The sequence below is a fragment of the Herpailurus yagouaroundi genome, unplaced genomic scaffold, assembly GCF_014898765.1.
Source record: "Herpailurus yagouaroundi ecotype Mexico unplaced genomic scaffold, PumYag 142, whole genome shotgun sequence".
NCBI classification, from domain to species: Eukaryota; Metazoa; Chordata; class Mammalia; order Carnivora; family Felidae; genus Herpailurus; species Herpailurus yagouaroundi.
The window spans coordinates 40,385,178-40,406,185 of NW_024412397.1; the positions used below are offsets into that span (position 1 = coordinate 40,385,178).

The following is a 21,008-nucleotide window of genomic DNA, read 5'->3' on the forward strand; positions in this document are numbered from 1 at the left end:
ATATCAAATGGAGAGTTTTACCTATGGATTAAGGGTTACATTTAAAGAATGGGGCCTTTTCCCTATAATATTTAACAGACTTGTTTTTCATTATGCAATAAGATATTAAAACTTAAAGCAATTTTGTCCTGCACCCAGCCTCTTGTTCCCTGTAAGAATTTGAGCTCAGTAGGAGTCTTTTGGATTCTCCTGCTTTCTTCAGTGGAAGCATGTGGGAAGATTCTGTACACTCTCTGTGGAGTTATTTATGTAATAGATTGTTCTGTGCAACTCACGGAACACCACAAAACAAAAACCTCAGCCGCAGACGCCAGCTTTCTGACAATGCCAATACCTGACCTAAGGGGTCAGTCACACCATAAACTTCGGATTATAAGGGTGAAAACTGTGGGGTGTAAATCAGGATCATCCCAACAGAGGAGTCGGAGATAAGAAAAAGGAAAGGAGAAAGAAAAGAGGGAGAAAGCTGGTGCAAGATGCATCCGAGCAGGATTATTTTGCATTCTCAGAGCTATCCAAGTATAATTGTGGAGGAAACTGAAAAGCAACCTTTAAATGTAGCTGGTAGAAAAACATAGTTTTTGAAGGGAGTTGCCTCCCTGCTCTGAACTGGAGAGTCTTGACAGCAAATGCTTGCTGGGGATCATGATTTAATAATTACAATTGAAAGGGTTGGTTAAGAATGACTGACTGGCATCACGAAACAAATGAAAGATGACGAGGGTGGATTTTGAGCTCCAAATCTCCCATGCCAGGGAAGCGTTCGACCCTGTCTCTGCCTGGGTGTGCCTGGGGCCTCCTCTGTTTGAGCCGTCATATTTCTAGCCATTCACCTATCATCTTCTGCATTTCATTGTTACCCTGTACTGATTCAAGACGGAGCCACAGTGGATTCTTTTATAAACGTGTTGTTTTTAACTGTTGCCGAGAAGCCTGTCCCTCTGTAACAGCCTACGATAGACAGGCTCCCTTTTAACTGTATTTCCCCAGCTGAAGTGATATCTGTTACTAATTTGCTTCTGCACAAATGTGTGTCAGATAAAACCTTACAGAAGGGTCGGTCTTCTTGCTCAGCTGTACACCACAATGGGAGTGTGGATTATATAAAACATTCTGACATTTTGGCAGAAAGACAACAACTTGTAAAATGGGGCGGACAGGGTGGGGGGAGTGGAAATGAACCACTCTCTATAAATCATTGATTCTGTGTGATCCCATTAGATAATCCTTAGTTTTCATGTCCACTCTAACAGATTAAACTTGAGATAAACTTGAGATGCTGCTGGGAGGCAGCATCTATAGAACATATATACTTTCAGGGGAATCCTTGGGTACGATTTTGTCTGTATACATGACTTACAAAGATTCATAAATACAGTAAGAAAATGTAATAAGACATACATTAAAGTTGTTTAAACATCAGACAGAAGGAAAATAGAATAAATAATCAACGGGCCAAAGAGTGAAGTCAGTACAAAATATATCCATGAAGTCATAAATATTTGCAAGTAATGACCGCAAAGTAGTCTCTGAGCTTTCTAGTAGCCCCCATAAAGAAGCAACCATTGCAATAGTTCGGTCATTCCAGATTTATAATCCTGGACATGACTAGTTAGAGGAATATACAGAATTTTATTCAGTGAACCTTCAAATATAACTGTTTCATGTTCAAATGTGTATACCCAATTCTAGGCATACTTTATCCCTGGCTAAAGAGGGAAAACTTAAACATTTATTGCATGAAAAGGTTAATACACATCCTAGGTCAAAATCTGGCAATAATGAGATAATAGCCTCCTAATATCTCCTTGAAATTCTTTAGCAGAATTCACTGTTTATGGTCACCTTATGGTCAATTCACCTATCTATGGTCATAACCAATTCAGAATGGTTCCCATCTAGACCCTTGCAGACCTTCTTTACTGGTTTGTTAAACATGTTTGTTTGTACTCAGTATTATGCAAAGAATCCAGAATTATTTTATTGGTATTTTATAAGTAACTGCTTGAGGATGGAAGTCCCCAAATCTTGTTATTCCAATTATAAATGTTAGTGCATTTTAATATATTATTACATATTACAATATCTATTTGGCAGATCCTTATTTTTAAAGTTTATTCTTCATAAGCATAAGATGGGAAGGTGCAAAGAAAACAGTGCAACACCATTTATAGTATGTGTATGTGCACTTATCTCTTAGAGTCATGAATTCATAATCTCATTCACATGTAAAACGTATATGGTTAAAATATGAATAACAGCGTGGAAGAGAAGGAAACAGGTCAGAAATACTGAGAAGGAAAAGAAAACAAATTTTAAAAATGTATTGTTCAAGCCATTTAGAGTAATATTTTGTTTCTGATTCTTTATCAAAAGCACAAAGCAGTTGCTGGATATGAGCATCATTGTATGTGCCTCTTTATTTGCAATAATTTTATTTTGGCATTTCGAATTGAATCACCCATTAAGATATTAGTTTAGTTGCTGAATGTATTAAATCATTTGAAACAAATCATGTAAGGGGATAGACATGCTTCTGAAGAAATCTGTTCTGAGTAAGACAAGTGTACTTCATTTTAACAAGGCATTCACAAGTCCATTGCCGGATTCCAAAACATTTCCACTGTGTTGCATTCACACAACTAGTCTGTAAATGTACCAATTTAGTTCTGACACATCAAGCATAAATTTGAGTTTGAAAGTCTCACTTGACTGAGTTTTACAGGTGTCCATATTGTTCTATGATAAAAGGTGACATTCGGGCCATCATGGATAAGCGTGTGCTGTATCTTAAAAATGCTCACAATTTCCTTTTGTTCTGGTTCAGTTTTGGCGTCTAGATCATCTTGCACCTATTAGCAATTTCATTTCACCATCATGCCTGCACAGTAGTATATTTCACAGACAGGGTGTTAGCTGGATATATTTCATCCAGACTCTGCGTATTTTGCCCAACCAACGTGTCAGAGCACTAGACCTGGCTTAGAGGTCACTTTTGTAATCCGTGAGGAAAATAAAACATGGGAGCTCAGTAGCACACACATCCACAATCAGCAGTAGTCTTCTTCTCTGATAGAGATTGCAACTTATGAAAGAGAACATGCAGAGTATTTAAGAGAAAAGAGCTAACCAGCCAGATCAGCCAAATAAACCCTGGTGATTGCTGGAGTGAGAGATCACATCCAGACTGACCTCATGTCCAGTCATGAGTTATATAAGTATTTCTGGAATGTTAAATGGAGAAAAAAAAAATGACCAGGAAGGAGCAAGAGATAGCACTAGGGCAACGATATAATTTATTACTAAGACTAGAACAATTATGATCATAAAAGAGGGTGATACTAACAATTACACTGGGAAAACAAACATAAACCAGAACTGTCCTAGGAAAACTGGAATGCATGATGCCCCCTGGACAGCATCAGCCCAGTAACTTGGAAACCTGACCAAAAAAAATGTACAGTCCTTATAAATCAGTAAACCATGAGAAATCTAAGTTTAGGACTGCACTGGGGAACAGGAAAGTCAGTATGATTAGTAATATTTGGGGAAATAGTTTCAGTTGCCTATAATTGAAGAGTTGCCTATAATTGCCTATAATTAGAATCGGAAACTCGTACCAGTGCAAATGAAGATACCCTGGGAGGTAAACAAAGTGAAAGTAAATAAGGTCCTTACTCCTTCCACTTGGGGTATATTTGGTATTAACTCTTTCTGGCCACTAGGGGACCACTTAGTACTTTGCACGTTGCCTTGAACCGCTTTATACCATTCTGCTCATAGACTAAAGAAAGACCACCAGATGCTAATTATGTCAGGGTCCTGTGTCATCTCTTGCCTATACAGCACATGCTGGTAATTGATTATATGATAGTGTTGCCTAGGGGCTTCAAGTGTCTTAGTTTGGTTTGTTCCAACTCACGGACTTCTTAGATGTGTCTGAAATCTTTGGCATATCCAGCCAAATGCCTGGGCAGAGCTTCACACAGTAAGAATTGGATCCGTATTTTTCTTTTTTTGATTTGGATAACAGCCCTGTCTGGGAACTTCCCTAGCCCTTCCCTAACTATTGAACTCTGATTTCAGGTAATAATTTGAGTTTAGAAATAACAAAAAAAAAATAATTACAGTTATTATATACCTACTAGGTACCAAGTGCTGTGTATTTATATCTGAACACTTTTTTCTAATCCTATAATTTCTCCCAAGAAAGCGGTTTTTTTTCCTCTCATATTAGAGATGAAAAAACTGAGACTTCGGCTGAATTTCTTACCCCAGGTCTAAGACTATACAAATGGGCCAAAGATGAAATTTCAATCATTGTCCTAAGTTTATACGATTTCTCCTGTCCCACAACAGAAAGGGAGAAAAGACAACTAGTCACCTGGTTCTCGTCATGATGTCCATGAATCCTTTTTTTGTTTTTTTAATATATGAAATTTATTATCAAATTGGTTTCCATACAACACCCAGTGCTCATCCCAAAAGATGCCCTCTTCCATGCCCATCAACTACCCTCCTCTCCCTCCCACCCTCCATCAACCCTCAGTTTGTTCTCAGTTGATGTCCATGAATCCTAATCTCCAAGCAGAAAGACACAGAATTGTCTCACTGAGAATTTGCTATGGACTCTGTACAGAAAACCCTACACTGTGACATCTGCCTCACAAGTCCCCGCACATCTTCCATCATCACCTGCTGAATGGGGAATTCAGGCTGTCATCCTGGAAAGTAGCTCTGTGCTACCTTAGACACAGAGTTACCAAGGCACGGGTGGAATGCTAAGGCATCAGCACTCTCAAAAATCTCACTGCCTGACATTATTTGATGTGCATATTGGACATTTTGTTTGATTGTTTGTAATTCTTTTAATTTTATTATAATTTTACATAGTTTTTATCTACAGTATGATACATAGATGATAGATGATAGATGATCAGTAGGTAGGTAGATATAGATAGATATAGATAGATAGATAGATAGATAGAGATAAATGATAGTTTGCTTCAAGGCTTATGCCATATGTCTAGTGACAGGTCACTTCGTGTGAAAATTCTGAAGCAAGCACACCCACTAACCTCGAGTATTACACTGTCATTATAGTCACTATATTGTGACTTTTTTAAAGATTTAAAGTAAAGCCATGAAAGGATAAGATCATATCTTATTCATCTCTGAATTCCCAATCCTCAGCATACTTTCTGGCACATACTTCCTGACAAACAGCAATTTAAAAAGAGAGAAAAAAAAAGTGCCACCCATCTATCACCTGAATGCCAATTTCATTTCCAGTGGAAAATCCAGTGCCTTCCCCTGAAATTTCCAGCGAGGCCTCTAGCTACAATTTCTTCTTGAAAATACTTGCCTACAACAACTTCTGTGCCCTGCATGGGGCATCTGCTCTTTTACCTCTGCCCGGAGATTGACCCCAATAGCCTTTCCACAGAGATGTTTTATATCCTAGCAACACAACCACAAACCATTAAAATTGAATATTAGATATCCTTGAGCTGACCAGAACTGCAACGATGTTGCCGTGTTTCCCTGTCATCAGTTCTCTCTTGTCTACTCTCCGTTCTGGGCACTGGAAGCGTCTGTTCGTTTCTAGTAGACAGCATTTGAGCTATTTCTTTTGTTTCCTTTCCTCTGGCTCTTCCGGGTGCTAAGGTATCACCTGCAGTCCTAAGGGATATACAGAATTATTTTCAGAGATTAAAGTCTTTGCCAACTCTTAAGATAAAATATAAGTTTTAATCTCACAGTGCAAGGAAGGAAAGAAAGGAATGGGAAGACAGAGGGGCGAAATGAGGACAGCAGAGTGGGGAGAGGACTATGGAAGCCACTTACAGCCCGTGGCTGCTGTGTAAGTATGCAGGGAAATTGTGTTTCAGTCTCAAAACTATGATAAGCCTCTTACTAAATCATATAGCTGACTTGGGGAACAGGCTTCCTTTCTTTCTTTCTGTCCCTGCCTCCTGCTCCTCTCTCTTTAATGACATGGGATCAACATAAACAGCACATATTTTAAGTACACACCCAGATTTTTCTACATGTGTAGACACCCGTGAAACTGTCATCTCAATCAGCAGAACGAATGTAGCCACCATCCCAACACCTCCCCAGCCCCTTTGTAAACCCATTAGACCTTACCCTGTCCTCAAGAAATCACTCATCTGCTTTCTGTCACTATAAATTAGTTTGCATTCTCTAGGATTTCATATAAATGAGATCGTATAGTATTAACTCTTTTTTTCAGTCAACATAATTATTCTGAGATCCATCATGTTTTCCATACATAAATAGTTCATTGCTTTTCTTCGCTGTGGAATTCCATTGTATGCACATGTCAATATTTGTTCATCTGTTCACCTATTCATGAATATTGAGGTTATTTCCAGTTTGGCTATTACAAACAAGACCAATAAGAATGTGATATGTTTTCATTTTTCCTGGGTAAATATCGAAAAGTGGAATGGCTGGATCATATGACAGGCAAGCATTTAACACTTTAAGAAACCACCAAACTGTTTTCCGAAGTGGTTGTACCATTCCGTGTCCCCGCCAGCACTGTATGAGAGTTCTAGTTCCTCTGCATCCTTGTCTATATTAAGTATGGTCAGCCTTTGAAATTTTAGCCCTTCTGACAGTTGTGTGATGGTATCTTGTGGTGCTTTTAACTTGCAGTTCCCTCATGTCTAACGTTGTTCAGCATTTTTTCACATGCTTATATGCCATCCATGGATCTTCTTTGGTAAGCTATCTGTTCAAATGTTTGCCCATTTTTAATTGGGGTGTTTGTTTTCTCATTATTGGATTTTAAAGTTCTTTATCTATCCTAGATTTAATTCTTTAACAGATAAAAGCTTTGCAAATATTTTCCACCAGTCTATGGCTAGTCATTTCATTTACTTAACAGTGTCTTTTAAAGGGCAGTTGGGTGGCTCAGTCAGTTAAGCACCCAGCTCTGGACGTCATGATCTCACAGTCATGAGGTAAAGCCCCACGTCGGGCTCTGTGCTAAGTGTGGAGCCTGTTTAAGATTCTCTCTCTCCCTCTCCCTCTGCCCCTCTCCTGCTCACACTCTCTATAAAATGAAATGAAATATGAAATGAAATGAAATGAAATGAAATGAAATGAAATGAAATGAAGTGAAGTGAAAGGCATAAGTTTTTAATTTTAAAGAAGTATAAATTATCAATTTGTTCTATTATGGATCCCCCCTTTTTTTGGAAATATATAAGAGATCTGTACCTACACCAAGGTCACAAAATGTTCTCCTTTGTTTTCTTCCAGAAGTTCTACTCTTTCAGATTTTGTGGTTAGTTTTATCATCCATTTGACTTATTTTTTTATATATTATAAGAAGTATGAGCCAAAGTTCATTTTTTGTGTAGGGGTCAAAGTTCATTTTTTTGTTTATGGATATCCAGGCTCTTGGCTGACAAGAATATTTTTCTCCACTGAATTGGCATTATACTTTTGTCAAAAATCAGTTGTCCATAGACCCTCTAATTTGTTTCATTGCTCTATTGTCTGTCTTGATACTAATACCACACTGTCATAATTTCTGTACCTTTGTAAGTCCTAATATTGAAAGTGTTCTCCCACCAACTTTGTTCTTTTTTTCCCACATAAGTGTTAAAATCAGCTTTTCAATATTTACCAAAAAAAAAAAAAAAAAAAAAAAAAAAACCACCATGATTTTGATTGGAATTGCATCAAATTTATAGATCAATTTTGGGAGGACTAATACCTAAATAATATTAACTCATTCAACCCATGAAGAGTACATCTTTTCGTTTATTTATATCTCCCTTAATTTCTCCCAAAAGTATTTTATTGTTTTTAATGCACAGTCTTTCATATATTTTGTCAGATTTATCTCTAAGTATTTTACATTTTTCATGCTATACTATAATACATGAGATATTTTTAATGTTCAGTTGTAAGAGTCTATTGTTAATATATTCAAATACATTTGCATATAAATCTTATATCCAGAAATCTTGCAAAAGTCACTTATTATTTAGAGTTCTTATAGATTCTATGTGATTTTGTATACAAATAATCATGTGAAAATGCAAATGAAAGTTTTACTTCTTCCTTCCTTATCTGGATAACTTTTCTTTCTTTTTCTTGCTTGACTCCACTGGCTTGAATCTCCAACTAGATTTTTTTTTTTTTTGCTTTTTTTGTTTGTTTGTTTTTAATTTATTTTTTTTAAGAGAGAGTGTGTGCACTTGCAAGCATGGGGAGGGACGGAAAGAGAGTAAGCAGGGCTTCATGCGCAGCATGGAGCCTGACGTGGGGCTTAATCCCACGATGCTGCGATCATGACCTGAGCCAAAATCAAGAGTCAGATGCTTAACCAACTGAGCCACCCAGGTGCCCCCCCAATGCATTGTTGAATAGAAGTGGTGAGAGTAAGCATCCTTGTCTTTTTCCTAGTTCTAGGAGGAAAACATTCAGCCTTTCATCATTAAGTGTGTTAGCTACTGTCATCAGATTGAGTACATTTCTAATCCTGGTTTCCTGAGAGGTTTTGTTTTTTCCTTAATGGGGAATGATTTTGTTGGATTTTGTCAAATACTTTTTCTAGTGAGATGATCATAAGCATTTTCTTTTTTGGATATGGAAATGTCAAACCACCTTTGAATTCCCGTGGTCAGCCCTGCTTGGTCATGATGTATTATCCTTTATGTGTGTGTGTGTATGTGTATATACATATATGTATATACATATACATATATGTATATACACACATATATATAGTTGGATTTTATTTGTTTAAATGTTATTTAGAATTTTTGCATCTGTGCTCATGAAAAATATTGGGCTATCATTTTCTTTCCTTGCAATATCTTTGATAGGGTGCAGGCTAATTCTGACCTCATAAAATGAATTGGGAAGTAACCTCTCTATTTTAAAGGGAAAAAACATACACCCACAGTATCCTGATTTTTGGATCCATAACTATCCAATCCTCCATGTTTAAAAGGAGTTATTTTGTGATCTCCTTTTCTTTTACGTATTTCTCATATGATATGCTCTCCAGAACCTGACTTTTATGCTCTTTATCTTGAAAAGTGACAAACTTCTACACTCCTTCTTAAAAATGGGACTCTGAGGAGAACACAGCTTAGCATCATTTTCTTACCACTTTATTGAACAGTAGGACTTTCACATCCTTTAGTCTTGTCATTTAACTTTTATTAATGCAGCCAAAGATGGCTTTACTACAAACTAAATCCTTTTCCATCATCACTGCCATAAAGCCATGTTATAATGTCACAACAAGAGCCCAAATGAAAGGATCCTATCCTTCTATCCTTGAGAGTAAACTTTACTATGCCTTTATCCAAATAGAGAAAGATTCTTCTTAAAACACGCATGTGGGACAGATCTATGGAATGCAAACCTCTTACCCTTTGGCTGGTGACTACAACCAAATAAAAAAAAAATCTATGAATACAAAGAAAGCCTTTTGTTGGGAAGTCCTCCAAGGTGGCCTTTATAAGAAGCCTTGGACAGCAAGTTACTAGCCAAAGACCAGATCTAGGCATCATGAGAAAATTGGAGGCTAGGTGTGATTGGACAACTGTAGGTATTGGCACCAACAGAACAATTCTTTTCTCTTGTTTGTATGAGTCTTTTGATTTAAAACAATAATATTTGTTAGTTGTACTTTGACCTAAGTAAGTCAAAAAAAGACTGGCTTGATAGGAAAAGAGACTCTTATTCAGTGTCTCAGGAGTAGCATACTTTATCTTGAGACGATTGGTAGTAACTGTCTCCTAATTACAGGCTGTATGCCAATAAGACATGGAGCAACTAAGATGAGAAATTCAAGAGTTAACTTTTATCTCAAATTTACTGACCTTTAGTAGACCATGAGCTGTAAAGAAATTTAACAGAATATTTGGTGAATAATAGATAATGTATAAATGTTTGCTACATAAGCGAGTAAGTAACTAACATAACAACAAAGTGACAGAATGAATGAATGGGTCGGTCCTGTCATCATCCAGGATAAAGGGACAAAGAAACAGATGGTACCATCAAATTAGAGCAATTCAAGGAGGGCTTATATACAAGCACCGATTACAAAGACATGAGTAAGCTATAGCAGAAACAAAGGATGGTGCAGAAATCCTGGGCCAATAGTAGTGAAGCTGTTGCCACCTCCAGACCTAAAGGAGAGGGAGAAGGCATGGAAGCCCATTGATGTAATCTGTACAGATCAGCCTACCAAAGCAGAGAGTGGGGAGGAGGAGGGTGGAGAGAGGGTCTCAAGGAATAAGCAGAGGATATTCATTACAAATAGGCTTTGCACCAGGCCTAAGAGCAATCAGCTTCAGAAAAGGAATGCTACCAATGCAACAGGTTGATCTTCAAGCTGTGGAAGGAGTGTCTAAATAAGCTGATATAAACAGGCATAAAAGAAAATATAGCTCAAATGGTGTCTGGGGCACAAGGACACCAAAATGTTAATAATACTCCCTCAGAAAAGTGACCTCAAATTTACCAAAGACCAGTTTTCAAGCAGGTCAACTGTAGGGATTCGATACCTTTCCTCTGATAGCAACCAGGAGGTGGTAGAGACCAATAAAGGGAACTTTAAAAATGGTCCTGAGTTGGTATGCTGTTAATCATGTTAGTATACTGTTGGTTATTTTTTAACTAAAAAAAAAAAAAGTTCTTTTAAAACCTAATTTCTTAAACCATTGTCAAAGTGAGAATTCTGAACTAAAAAAGAACATAAGAGTCCACTGTACTGGTATCCAAAATCAAAGTCTCCTCCAGGCAAATTTACGATTATGATTTAATATCAGACAGGCAGTGGCCTCTAATCTCTCAGCTCATGCCTTTCCCCTTTTGCTCATGTTAGTATAGTGATAAATGATGTAGAATTTCTGAGAGAGAGAGAGAGAAAATTATGCCCAATATAAAAAGTGGTTGAAAAAGCTGATTACAGAGTCATTAGCCCCTGTGGGCTCATTTTATTGCTATAAAGTCATCATTCAAGTAGACATATATTTAGCTTCTGTGGCCTTCGTTTGTGGTAAGCAAAATAATGTCAGACAAAAAAAGGGAGCCCAAGTTCAAACTTCCTATTTTTTAGTGATGTGACAACCAATTTGCTAAATTAGAAAAGCCCAGCGCAGAAGCAGAGGAATGTCATCAGTTTGCATTCCCTGTACTGTGTGCTGCTCAGACCGCATCTAGGGACAGGTTTACTCCTAGATCACATGTTCTATTTGGAACACTTGGAATCCAACATGTGGCCAGAAAAAGGTACCAAAGATGGTGAGGAGCTTATACACACCTTGACACTGAGAAACAGTTGAAGGAACTGGACATATTTAGTCTAGGAAATAGAAGCCTATATGGAACAAAAAGTCTTTTGATTTAATTTTTGGACTTACTGTGGAAAACAGATCGATTTATTCTCTAGCTAGTTCAAATAATTTATGGAAAAACACTTCCAATTCAAGGTGAAACATTCATTCATTCATTCATTCATTCATTCAATATTTATGGACCAAATATAATTTTTCTATTATTGTGCTAGGTTCTAAAAGCTAAAGAAGAATTTATCAGAAAACACTGATATTAAAAACTGTGAACTCTAGGGGCACCTGGGTGGCTTAGTCGGTTGAGTGTCTGAGTTCCGCTCAGGGCATGATCTCACAGTTTGTGGGTTCAAACCCCACGTCAGGCTCTGTGCTGACAGCTCAGAACCTGGAGCCTGCTTCAGATTCTGTGTCTCCCCCTCTCTCTCCACCCCACCCCTGCTTGTGCTCTGTCTCTCTCCCCCTCAAATAAATAAACATTAAAAAAAAATTTTTTTTAATTTGGGGAACTCTTACTTGTGGGTCTGTAATCAAACACTATCTGTGAGTGGTAGTATAGAAGGCAGAATGTTCGTGTTTCTTATTTTAATGTGCACACAAATCACCTGGGAAACTGAATATCCACAGGTTCTAATGCAGTAGATCTGGGCTGGGGCCTGAGATTGTACATTTCCAGTAAGTTCCCTGTTGATCCAGACGCTGCTGGTCTGTGGGCCATTCTTTGATTTAGCACAGCATTAAGGTCATTGCCTCTCCTATATTCTCTGATTTTAGTGAGAATCAGCGGACCTATTTTGTGTCATCTCAGATGTGATGTGTCGCCTTTCAGATAAAGAAACAAAATTAGAAGACGTTTTTGGTCAGACATCTGTCACTAGAAGAGTGAGGTTTGGTGCTGCATCCCACTTTGCAACTGCATCCTGGTTAAGCTGTTTTGCCCACCCTTTTAGTATAAATTGCAAGCCATGTGAAAAGAACACACCAGTACACAACCTCCATTCAAAATCTTAGTTCTGAGCTACTCTCCTTGACCTTTGCTCATGTTCATCCCATCCCGTCATAGTCCATCTTATGCTCTAATTCCCTAGTACTGAAATTTTGTTTGCCCTTCAGAAGTGACATTTAGGGCTTTTTTTTTCAGGTTCAACCGTGGAGTACTTCAGCAATGATCTTGGTATCTTCCCTATTACTTTTTACCCTCTGTGAGGACCCAGGCTTCTCAGTAAACATTCTTGCCCTTCAGCTCAGAATCAGTCTCCTTAAAACAGTGTCTGCCACTATCCTGAGTAGGAATTGAATACATTGAGGCTATTGAGATCAATTTGCCATCTCAGGTGGCCCAGAATGGTTGCAGATTTCCAGAAATTATTAGGAAGGTGGAGTTTATCCAATATAATTTCCAAACACAGTCTATTTTTTTCTGTAAGTGAAAAAGTCTGAGGAGAATACTGATAACACTGATACTAGAGATTCATCTAAGTAATGATAGTTACAATCCTTGGGAAGGATGATTCTTCAGAAGATAAACTAAGAGTTTACAAGTTTAGAAATGTATTCCATTTTATAGGCAAACTCTCCAAATTACCTCTTATCAAAAATTCATCCTTAGGTGTTTCCATACGGTTTTAATAAATTTGACTACTAAACTGAATAAAAGACACTAGAAAAACATTCAATCATTGAGAGAAACTGGAGTGAATTTAATAAGAATGAGCTAATTTTAATCAGTCTAAACAATGTCCCTCAATTTGCAGAATATATTCAAATAGAGCAACCCAGAGGGGTGGCCATTCCCTCTCATATTTATGCCCACCATCTATGAACTATGACAGAATTTCTTGTCTGAAGACTCCCCTCACACTAATAACTTGTATTCTGTTATCTGCTATGTATTAGACTTGGTTCCCCCCCCCCCCCCGCCAAAAAAAAATTATAAACTCTTACAGGTAAAGCCTTTGTTTGATTCTTCCTTTGAATTTTCCTCAGCACTGGGCAGTAAACAATACTTATTGTTGTATTAACAAGTATAAACAAAACTTATTGTTTTATTATTAAAGATGTTAAAACAAATTATTTTGCCTGCAAGAGATATTACATCTGCTTTCCATTTGGTAAGAAGTGAGTCACTTGGAACTCGTGCTCAGGGGGCAGAAAATTGTAAATATGGCAGAGACATTTTGGGCTACTGTTTTGAATTCTAGAAAAAAAGGCAAGGCAAAGATTCTCTGGGACACATGTGTGCAGTCAACTGGGTTAGAGGAAGGAGGCTGGGCAGGGTCTTTACTGTCATCTCACCATATTGCCTGTGGTATCCACTGCTTCAAAACTCCTATGACCCCTACTTGCACATAAAAACAAAAGGGTGTGAGGACACCTTGCTACTAAGGCGTTCAAGAAGAAAGACAGGTGTGTGTCTTATATGTACCATGTTTGTGTGGTGATCATTTGAAATACTTCAAAATCTGTAAGGATTTGTGACCCTGTAAGGAATCAGTAGCCACGTGCTTTCCTGTTTCTCTTTTCAGAACAAAGTTGTGTCATTCTCCTTCCCCATCTTTTTCTTCTGTGGTTCCTCAGCCCATGCCTTAAAAAAAATGTTTATTTATTTATTTTGAAAGAGAGAGAGAAAGAGTACATATGAGTGGCGTAGGGGCAGAGAGAGAGGGAGAGAGAGAATCCCAAGCAGGCTCCACACTCTGCTCAGCCGTGGTCTCCCACAACTGTGAGATCATGACTTGGGCTGAAATCCAGAACTAGATACTTAACCAACTGAGCCACCCAAGTGCTTCTTAGCCTGTGCCTTTATGTGAGCCTTGGGCTCCATGGTATATCTGTGCCAGCTTGGCCAGGCCACTGGGTGCCAATATTTGGCCAAACATTACTCTGGATAATGTTCACTCTTCCTGTATCAACTTGACTGGACTACCCTATGCAGATATTTGGCCAAACATTATTCTGGATGTTTCTGTGAGAGTGTTTTTGGATAAGATTTAAGTTGGTGGACGTTGAGTAAAGCAGATTACCCTCCATAGTGTAGGTGGGCCTCAATCAATCAGTTGAAGACCTGATTAGAACAAAAGACTGACCTCCCCTAAGCAAGAGAGAATTCTGCTGCCGAAGCCTTTGGACTTAAACTATAATGTCAACTTTCCCTGTTCTCCAGTCCAATGACCCACTCTGCTGATTCTGGAAGCCTCCATAATCACTTGAGTCAATTTCTTAAAATCTCTCTCTCTCTCTCTTTCTCTCTTTCTCCGTGCATACACACTCTCTCACCTCCTATTGGTTCTGTTCCTTTGGAAAACCCTCACAAATATAGGCTTCTTTCACTGTGACATTTGGAAGTTTGCCCTTTCTCACATAAGCACAATGGCCACAAACCATTAAAAGAAACTCAAACGATCAAATGAAGAAGGTACTGACACGAAAGTAGCCTATCCTCAGTTTCCAAACAGACTGCAGCACAGTGCAGATAAAGGAAACAAACAGCGGGATAAACTGGAAACTTCCAGTATTTTCCCCGCCGTGACAGAAAACTTCTTAGACAAGCCTCTGTATTTCAGGAGTTAAACTTCCACTTCTTCTGTCTGTCAGGACATGAAGACTGTTCTGTTGAACTTGGTAAGACATGGATGATTGAAGGGGGTAGGCTGTTCAGTTAATAAGGATGTCAGGGAAAACCGGGGTCCCAGAGCTTTTAACATGGAGAATATAGAACTGAAAAAGTGAGCAACAGCAATCAAATGGAAGAAGGTCCTAATTTTAAGACAGAAGCAACAGAAGCTATAAGCGTGCTTCATAGGAAACCTGGAAATTCACTGGTGAATCTCAGCCACGGCATTCTACTCTACTTTCTTTAATTTGATCTCTGTCCACCACTAGAGAGCAAGGGTGATATTTGTTCATGTTTACAGGCCATAGCATACAATCATTTTTCCAGTTCCCCACTGCCTAAAAACAATTGCTTCTCCGACAAAGACCATTATTGACTATAAAAATTCAGCAACAGAGAAAAGAATAAATTTCAAACAGTTGTACTTTTCTGATGAGTAATGTATAGAAGGATTTCCTCTACAAAGTAGGAGGTCTCTTCATAATCTTTAAGTGGATCTTGGACAGTTTCTCAGCAAGTGTATTTCATTTCTTCACAGTTTCAAAAACCATGAAATCCTTAGTCTTCCAACTGCTGACTTCGAATTTGTCTGTAATTCAACACATCTGTGATTACCTCTGGACAGGGAAAACAATAAAAGAAGTGAAACCGCTGAAAAGTCCACTTACACTCCCAAGTGCCCTTACAACTTGCAACTTGTCCTAGTACCTCTCCTTTCTCCATCGTTTTTTTTTTTTTTTGTCTCCCAAACAGTGATAAGCCCAAGGTTACATATTATCTACAGTTTTCAAATCAATATTACCTTATATCACTATTGCTGCACAGTTTAGGGCTTTGCGGCTAGCTACCATGACAATAGATGCACAGCCTGGAACCAGTTTTAGTTAATTAGAGTCAATCAATCCAAACTTTGCTAACTTACTCATGTGAAACAATAGTATAATGAACCAAAGTCGGCAAGATGATTGGGAAACACAAATTATTGCACCCTGATAAATTAAATGTGACTATTACAAAACCTTCTTTCTAAATGAACACTCAGGGAAGGAATATGAGTCTTTAATATAATTAAGAATACAGGGGGGCGCCTGGGTGGCGCAGTCGGTTAAGTGTCCGACTTTAGCCAGGTCACGATCTCACGGTCCGTGAGTTCGAGCCCCGCGTCGGGCTCTGGGCTGATGGCTCAGAGCCTGGAGCCTGTTTCCGATTCTGTGTCTCCCTCTCTCTCTGCCCCTCCCCCGTTCATGCTCTGTCTCTCTCTGTCCCAAAAATAAATAAACGTTGAAAAAAAAATTAAAAAAAAAAAAAGAATACAGGGAAAATAAACCTAAAGGAGCTATTAAAAACCCCACCTTTTTTTGTTTTTAAGGAAGAAAAATGAAGGTTGTGTTATGGAAAGATCTGGTGGCATCTTTATGCATTAATTTGGGAAAATAACTTCCTGTTGGTTCTGGTCCTTGGATAGAGTAGGCAGAAAAGCAGGACATGCATATATGGGGATGCCAGACCCATGGCAGGGTGGTGAAAGAGCAAAAGGGGAGAGACAGGCCTAAACCTCTGTGTCTGTGCGTGCTCAGTGTTAAGAGTGTGGGTGTATGTGACCCAGGGGTCAGTGCTTTGGGTAATGTATGGAATTGAATGGAAGCATTTCCCTAGAACTCTGGCAGATCTGATGTACTATCATTGGTGTTTGTGGCACACATGCTGAACCCAAGGGCTGCAGTAGACTACGTAAAATATACAGCCATTTTACACATGCAATTGATAGAAGACAGACCCAAGATTCAACCTTCCAGTAGCCGAACATTGCCGTTGCTTTACCCCAGGGTAACCTGTGAATCCTATCAGAACTGTTACTTGGGTTAAAAAAACATGTTGATGGTTAAACGGGGACTAAAAGAACTTTTGCAATGGAAGTTGATAGGAAGATAGTAGAGGCCCCATCTGGGAAGCAAAAAGAAACTGGAAAGGAGATTGAGGAGGGTAGAGAAAGGAAAACAATGCAGAAGGATAACTTTTAAAACAAGATTCTTCTGCCTCAACTTAAGCTAAAAGTGGTCCAATTATTGTCTGTTGCCAGTGAAACATCTCACATAAAAACTTTGTAAGAGGCAGAATCAAAGAGCTCTCACCTGAAGTTTGACGACCTGGGTGGGGGGTCCTCTCCCAGCCAGTTAAATGATCTATTTGACCTCTGTTTCCTTATCTGCAAAATGGGGTGTTGAGGTAGATCATCACTGAAGAAGCTTCCAACTCAAAATATCCCAACTGCTGGTACAATTTCAAGAAAAGTTTTTAATAATTTACTTACAATGATACACGTTAACTACCATTATAAACTGAATGTCTCCTAACTCAAAAGTTGAAAACTAACCCCCAGTGTAATGGTATTAGGAGGTGAAGCCTTTGGGAGATGCTTAGGTTTTGCAGGTAGAGCCCTCATTAATGAGATTAGTGCCCAAATAGAAGAGGCCTCAAAGAGCTCTCTCATCCATTCCACTATGTGAGGACACAGGAATCCATAAACCCAGAAGGAGACTCTTACCAGACACTGAATTTGCTGGCACTTTGATCTTGGACTTCCCAGCCTCCAGAACTGTGAGAAATAAATGCTTGTGGTTGAAGTCACCCCGTCCATAGTACTTCTGTGACAACAGCCCAAATGAGCCAAGACAACTACTGAGCTACTTTGTTACCTTCTGTCCCATAGTCAGGCAGATCCGGGCAAATGCCAAAGATGCTTAGTGCGGTTCATAAAGACATCATATGTCTTTACATATTGCTTTACACTGAGCTCTCACCTGTTTTCTCATACTCTTAAATAACAGCCAATTTGCAGTCTTTATACAGTTCTTATATGTCTGTCTAAGCTCACATACATTTTATTGCCACTTACCAGGGGCATAAACAGAGCCTGTCTTAAAGGGGGTTTAAAGGTTGGCCCTGCCTCCATGGTGAGACTTGGTATCTGTACCTTGCTGGGCTGGTGGGAGACAGACTTTGTTTAATTTTCCTTATTCTTTAAAGGCAGTTGCTGCAATGATAAAGTGACTCACTCTTCCTCATGTCATGAATGAATTGTCAAATAATTTGAAGCTTCTAGAAGACAGGAAATAGAAGTTATATGGCTTTCAGTGTCCTATAATGTCTAACACAGTGTTTCAGCTACAGACGGGCTTAATCAATAGCTATTAGATGATGGGTAGTTGCATAGATGAAAGAATAGACTGCAGGTGGATGGGGAATAAACATATGAATAAACGGAAAGTCAATATAAACACTGGCATATAGTTGATATTTCCTTGCATTTGGAAAACTTAATGTCCTTATATTTAGAGACTAATTTTGGGAAATGGCAATATGACAGAATTCTACACATTTTTATATGCATTTAACATATTCATACTCATTTAAGTACTAAAAAAATGTAACTAAAAGATAACAAAGTAATTTTTAACATCTCAACGATGTGTGATGTGACTGATTTAATCCCACCTACCATATCTCAGATTCAAATCCTATCGTTAACAGTGAAATGAATTCAAACCAAGGGTTTACTTTCCAGGTATATAGTTTTTATCTATAACTTAAATCTCACAAAACCAGTTGCTTCTCCCCAAACCACATAAAAACCACAAAGTATTTCATTGGCCATGACACCGCCAATTGGTGATGAAAAATTTGCTTGTACTTTTGACATTTCTGTGTAAAACAACAGCTGCTTCACTCACTTGGAAGCAGCCTTTTTCCCCCACTGGGGATTCTTATCCCCAGTGGAGGTGGGTGGGCATCTTGCTGGCAATGTTGCATGCATACAGAGATTCTTAGATACTCCATAGCTGACAGCTAAAATGAACTCATTCTGTGAAGGATATGTTTTCCGGTGGAAGACAGCCAGACCTGCTTTCCTTTGGGGAATAGAGTATGAGGGGTACCATGGCCCTGTTCTCATCATAGTGAGTCTAACACCCACAGTCACATGGGGCCAACCATGTACATTGTAGAAACCAAAGGCTAATACTTTAAATTCATCTTAACTACCAGAAGGAAACTTCTAGGTCAAAAATGAGCAGACAGTTTAAAGCAGAAATGTACCTGTAAATTTACTGGGTCCTCCTCTTTCCCTCCTATCATCACCACCATAAATATCATCATTATTATTCTCTCATTTGCCCTACATTCTTACGTTTCAAAGTTCCTGAAACTTGACTATTGTTTGTGCCCTTTTCCTCTGGCCCCCCTTCTTTTACTGCAAGTACCTTAAATCATACATTTAATGAACACCCTCATTTCTTGTGCTCCTAAAATTCAACCCAAGGGAAGAAATGAGATGAGTTTCATTTAGGCACATAACCTCAAAAGGTCAAGCCCTTAGAAGGTGGCCGTCATTCTGATGTAGTCTATACTAATTATTTTGGCCCAGATCCTGCTGGTTGTGTTCCCACCATCATCACAACCCACCTTGTGAATGGCACTTCCTTACTCATTAGCTCCACACCTATCATGCAGAGTTTCAGTGCAAATCTGAGACTAGGTCTGCATGAACTCAGGATATTCCCCTAGAGCATGGAATGCAACTAGGAGTCAGAAGGCTCCACTTTATGTCCTGCTGCCACTATGTAGTGGATCTGCTAAGCTCACAGAGTTGTCATAAGGATGAAAGTACTTATTTAAAGGGCACAGGGATTTGTTAATGTTGGCTATGGCAATTCATAGTAGCATAGAAAGAACTCTGAGTGTGGAGATTTCAAGTCTGTCTTCAGCCACTTGTTAGCTATGTGACATCACTTAACCTCTCTGAACTTCATTATCAGTATCTATAAAATGATAACATGATTTGAGTGATATGAATGTGCGTATGTATGTGTATATATACACATATATAGACATACAAACCATGACGCTTCTCTGACTTTTCTAAGTGGCTATTTCAGAAAGGCATGGGAAGTGGCTGAGTACCTGACTCTGGTCCTCAAGGAATCAAAGTTTGGGGGAACAGGTGTTATCAACCCAGAAGAGTTTGTGGCAAGCTGGAGAGCACTTAGCCCACCACTGTCCAACACGGTAATGGGCTACAGGGAAAGAATTGAAAGTGAAGGCATACCTACCAACAGGCAAACAATTGTGGGGTCACCAAAAATGTGCCATGCTACAATACAAGCGATGCAAATAGATGGAATATTCACCTGACTTGGAAGCTATCATTGAAGAAGATGCTGGTGATGGGGGATGGGTAGCTACATGTCATAACACAGGTATTGCAGGAATTACTGAAGCAGTTAAGGAGATTACATTGGAAAGCAAGGACAGCATGAAACTTCAAGATCGCTCAGTAGGATTGAAGAGGAGGAAGAGGAAGATGAAGGAGAAGCTTCAGATATGGAAGAATGGGAAGAAAGTGGGTTGTGGGAAACAGATGAAGCTTCCCTAGACACGAGGAAAATAGTAGAATTAGCTTGTGAAACCAAAACTGATGCTGCCAACCCGAACTTACGGCCAGACACCGTGACCACGGTTGTTCAGCTGTGATGAGCAAAGGTAGCCTTTAACAGTCGAACACATGTGTGAAGACATCACTCAACATCAGGTGAAGAAAACAGTGGCCATTGAAAATCAGCCTCATCTCCCACCACCTCCTATGTGTTCAATTCACCCATGCAGGCATACTGAGGCAATGAGGAAATCGTTAAGACCGTTGCAGGAGGGGAGAACTTGGTGTTCATACACATTTTCTTATTTTCTTGAAATTTGTACAGTCTGTCATTCCAACAGAATATGGCTACACAAGACCCTTCACAATGTAAGGAGAGAGCATAGGGTCTATCCTAATTATTCATTCTATTTTTTAAAGAATTAATGCATAGATGTGACCATTGACCATATTCACCAATATGTACAATGTCTCTAATAAAGGGACTTGTGTGTTTATGCATTAAATTTTAAAAGTTCCACCAAATGGCTATTTCACTGATGATCTGTGTTAAACAATTTAAGAATGTCTTTGATAATCTTCTAATAATTTCTGTATTGCTGATCTCCAG

General features: G+C 38.8%; 1 pseudogene; it reads left to right on the forward strand.

Annotated features, from left to right (window-relative positions):
- The first annotated feature begins 5,804 nt into the window (after window positions 1-5,804).
- LOC121032721 (ubiquitin-like-conjugating enzyme ATG3) lies at window positions 5,805-20,771 on the forward strand (annotated as a pseudogene).
- Window positions 20,772-21,008: the final 237 nt, after the last annotated feature.